Here is a 4769-nt window from a genome sequence, read left to right as displayed (position 1 = left end):
AACCAGCACCCAGCCGAGCAAGGCCGGCGCTCAGCAGCCACCTGCGCCGCACCCGGGGCCCACGGCGCCCTCCCACCCCCACTCACGGAAAGGCCAGCCCTGGGCAAGGCTTGATTGTCTCCTCGGGGCATCCGAACCCGGCCCCCTGCTCCCAGAGGATAAAGTGAAACCGGGTGAAACTTCCCAGGAAGATGCCTGGCAAGGCTGGCTGGAGACACCCGGTGAGGACGAAGCCCGGCGCTCGCCGGCCGGAGGCCCCCTCTCCCGGCAGGGCGGAGAAGGCCGCTCAGCTTCCCGGGTGCCTGTTCTGCCCCCAGCGCTCCTGTCGGGCCGGATCCCAGCACCTTCAAGCCCAGCGCGCCTTGAACCCAAGCTGAGCTGCTTGCGGTCCACGCGCGACTCGGCCACCGGAAGCCTCGGGGTCACATTCACTCTGCTGAGAGCCTAGCCAGGCTACCCCTCTCCCGGCAGGGCGGAGAAGGCCGCTCAGCTTCCCGGGTGCCTGTTCTGCCCCCAGCGCTCCTGTCGGGCCGGATCCCAGCACCTTCAAGCCCAGCGCGCCTTGAACCCAAGCTGAGCTGCTTGCGGTCCACGCGCGACTCGGCCACCGGAAGCCTCGGGGTCACATTCACTCTGCTGAGAGCCTAGCCAGGCTACTGTGGCTCCCGCTCTGCTCAGGCTTCGCTGACCCTAAGATTGTGCGCCCTGAAAGCTACCTTTTCAGCTGCTTCAAACGTCCCTTCCAGAGCAAAACGGGAACTCGTCACCCCGAAAACAACTTTCATCGCAGATGTGGCAGGGCACATCTGTCATCCCAGCATTCTGGGTGGCGGAGGCGGGAGGGTGACAGGTTTAAGTCCAGCCTGGGCAACTTAGTGAGATCCTATCTCAAAATTTAAAAAAAAGATTTTTAAAAGGCTGGAGATTTAGTTCAGTGTGAAGGCCCTGGCTTCAATCCTCAGTGCCACCAAAACCAAACCAAACAAAAAACTTCAAGGACCCCCCTCCCCCGTGCAACAAGGAGACCCAACTCCTGAGAAGCTCGGGACCCCACTAGGGGCTGGAGCCACTTTTGCAAAGACTCCTCACGCCCAGAGCCTCAGGACCAGCCTCGGCACCCCCCCCATGGACTTTCTGTACTCTGGTTCCCCATCTCCCTTCCTGACTCCCGCCCCCACCCCCACCCCCGTGGTGAGCGCAGGCTCTGGACCCATCTGGAACCCTGCTTTGCCAGCTCAGAAACCTTCCTGCACTCCGTCCTCCTTACTCTGAGATGTCCCCTGTGCACGCCAGGCGAGCTGGTGGACGCAGTGACACAGGGCAGCATCTGGGCTTTTTCACCTTTTCCCAGTCATGAAAATGACTATGTTTGCACAGCACCCTGGGGAAGAGTAGGGCTGGGGTGGCAGGTGAGGCTCTGTGCACACTTACACACTCATGCTAGTGCCCCCCGGTCTGTGTCCCACATCTGGGTGTGTGGTACTTGCCCTTCTGTGGGTCTCCACACATTTTCCGATTTCATTGACCCACTGGTTATTAGGAGTGTGTTTAAGCCCCACATTTCCGCCTGTTGCTGGCTTTTGTTTCACCGTACTGTGACCAGAAAAGATGCGCTGAAGGCCAGGGATTTAGCTCAGCGATTTGGTGGCCTGCCTTGCAAGTGCAAAGACCCGAGTTCAATTCCCGGTACCAAAAAAAAGATGCGCTGCTTGGATTCCAGTCTCCTAAGGTGGTCTGGGTGTGCTTTGGGCCTGACAGACGTCTGTCCTGGAGGACAAAGAATAAATACCTCTCTGTGCGTGGACTGTCCTGTGGGAGTCATTAGGGCCATCCTTCGGGTCACGTCAGCACTGTCTGTCTGGGTGACCCAGCCACTGTGGTAATTCTGGCTATTATTATCTTTTTCTTTCCTGTACTGGGGATCGAACTCAGGAAGTTTGGTTATTACTAGGCTGCTATCTATGTTTCCCTTAAAAACTTGTGTTAATATTTGCTTTCTATATTTTGGAACACTGACTGATGCTGAGCATACACATGTCTACACTTGTTATACCCTCTTGATGAATTCACTGCCTTTTCATTTTCTTTAGTGATCAGAGTTTTTGACATTAAAATTTTTATTGAACAAAGAAAGATGAACGTGGAAGTTGAATTTAAAAAGACAAGTGACATCTTGTGACAGTTTCTGACTTAAAGGCTGTGTTTTTTTCTGATACAAGGACAGCCACTCTGATTCTCCTTTGCCATTTGCATGGAATATTCCTCTTTCTATGCCTTTACTTTCGGTCTGAGTCTCCTGTAAGCAGCATATGGCTGGGTCTTGTTCTGTTTTTAAAATCTATTCAGCCACTATGTCTTTGTTTTCTCTAGTACTGATGATTGAACAGAGTACCTTCCCACAGAGCTATATCCTCCGCCCATTTTTAATTTTTATTATGAGACAGATTCTCACTAAGTCACTAAGCTGCCCAGGCTGGGTTTGAGTTTGAGATTCTTCTGCCTCAGCCTCCCAGAATGTTGAAATTGCAGGCATGTGCTACTACGGCTCACTGACATCTTTTGACTGGAGAATTTGATTCATTTATAGTTAAAGTAATTATGGATATATAAGGACTTAGTACTAAGTGCTGTTCTTACGTGATAATTTTTTTGGGAGACATATACACCTTACAACTGTCTATTTTAAGCTAATAAAAATATAACTTTTATAGTATTCAAAAACTCTACACTTTTAACTACTTCCTCACCCACATTTTGTCATCAATGCCCCATTACATCTTTTATATACTGTATTCCATTAAAACATTGTTGTAGCTCATTATGGTTTTATTTTTTTGTTTTTGGGTTTTTTTTTGTTTGTTTGTTTTGTTTTGTTTTTTTGAGACAGGGTCTCACTATGTAGTTGAGACTGACCTGGAACTCAGCATGTAGCCCAGGCTGGTCTCAAACTCACAGTGGTCCTTCTGCCTCAGCCTCCCGAGTGCTGAGAGTACAGAGGTGCGCCACCACACCCAGCTAGCTCATTATGTTTTAATACTTTTAGCTTCTATACTAGGGGAAATTGCTTTACCTACCGCCTTTACAGTACTAGAGTATTTTTGACTGAGTATTTGACTGTACTCTTACTTTTACGAAGACTGATACCTCTCCATGCTTTTCTGTTTTATCATCTTTTTATTCCAACTTGAAGGGCTCCAGGAATCTCAGTCTAGTGGTTCCGCAGTTTATTTGCCCCATCTCAGGCTGTCCTTGCCGAGTGCAGGCTGGATCTGAGAGCTTTCCCTTCAGCACTTCTCTTCCACTCCTTCCAGGCCTTGGCTTCCTCCTGAGAAATGTGCTGAGAGCCCAGTGGGGCTGCCTAAAAGGCACAGTTGCTCTTCTCATGCTGCTTTCAAAGTTTCTCTCTTGTCTTTGACTTCTGAGACTCTGATTAGAGTGTTTCTCGGTGGAGATTTCTTCATATTTGGTCCATGCTGGGTTCTGCGGGACTTTCGCGTCTGGGTGTACACTTCCACGTCTCGAAGTGGGAAGTTTCCTGCCATTATTTCTTTACGGAAGCTCCTTCCCCTGTGTCCTTCCCTGCTTCTCCCGGGCCCCACTGTGCCCATCCTGGCTGGCAGAGGATGTCTGGTAAGGGGAGTGGGTAGAGCCTGCGGCAGAGCCTGCTGACCACGAGCTGCGGCCTCCTGCAGACGACGCTGGCCACCGTGGCTAACCATGGCGAGAGGAGAACGCAGAGCCCGGTTCCTTGTGAGTCCAAAGACACATCAGACAGCAAGGATCCTCACCAAAGAGCCGGGGACTGGGCCTCTAGGTCACGGACGACAGAGCGAATGAGGTGCTGTACTCAGTCTGTGGGTGTAAGGCTGAAGTTACCTAGCACACAGCCCTGGGCGTGGAGGGGCCGCTGCCCGATCTCACAGCAGCCCAGAGAGGCAAGTGTCCCTGCCCCTGCCACCCCCCAGCTGCGGGACCCCGACACTGCCTGGACAACTCAATGCGAAAGCTGTTTCCACCTGGCACCCTCTGCTTTAACCAGACAGAGCAGCACCCACGGTTCACCCCACGCAGGACAAATCCATTGGTCCCACTGAGTCAGGGACAGGGCAGGGGATAGAATGGAGCCAGGTCTCGTCTCAAAACAAGGAATCCATAGAGAGGCCTAAAAACCACACATACAAATGCAGTCTGACTGTATTACTTAGAAATATCCATGGAACTTTCAGAAGATGAAGGCCAAAGGGCAGAAGATGTCCAGGGAAGGAGACAGGAGCTGAAGGGTTGAGGCAGGCAGATGCTCATTGCTCTGTGTGCCTTTTAGTACCATGTGACCTGAAAACTATTTTGAAATGAAAAGAAATGCTAATGTATTCAAGGAAAGAAGGCTGTGCCTAACCTAGGTGATGGCTTTCTAGTGATAGAATCACAGATACAGCCAGGTGGGGTGGCGTGTGACTCGTAATCCCAGTGGAGGCTGAGACGGGAGCATTGCAAGTCTGAGGCCGGTCTGGGCTGCACAGCCCTGTGGGAGGCTGAGGCAGAAGTGTCATAGGTTCCATTGCAGCCTGCACAACTCAGTGAGATCCTGTTTCAAAAAAATTACAAGCGCTGAGTGCAGCTCAGCACAAGGGCCCTGGGTTCAATTCCCACTACTGCAAGAACAAATAAATGAAAATAAGAAGACATATGACTCAGGAATATATCCATCTTGAATATATTTTCTTTAATATCACTCAAGATCATCTTTTTTTTTTTTTTTTTTGTTTCAT

General features: G+C 50.7%; 1 protein-coding gene across 2 annotated transcripts in view; it reads right to left on the bottom strand.

The window, feature by feature from the left end:
* Window positions 1–4769, bottom strand: part of Slc37a1 (solute carrier family 37 member 1) — a 58321-nt gene that overhangs the window by 38177 nt on the left and 15375 nt on the right. Inside the window, exon 1 of one of the 2 annotated variants that reach the window (XM_010636490.2) lies at window positions 87–230. The exons of the other annotated variant lie outside the window; for it this stretch is intronic. The gene's annotated coding sequence lies outside the window, so the exon portion shown is untranslated. Of the gene's footprint in view, window positions 1–86; window positions 231–4769 lie in introns of those variants that run through there. 2 annotated transcript variants of the gene reach the window in all.

This window comes from Fukomys damarensis, unplaced genomic scaffold (assembly GCF_012274545.1).
Source record: "Fukomys damarensis isolate Sample0158 unplaced genomic scaffold, DMR_v1.0_HiC HiC_scaffold_24, whole genome shotgun sequence".
In the NCBI taxonomy this organism is placed as follows: Eukaryota; Metazoa; Chordata; class Mammalia; order Rodentia; family Bathyergidae; genus Fukomys; species Fukomys damarensis.
This window is presented reverse-complemented; position numbering and strand designations above follow the sequence as displayed.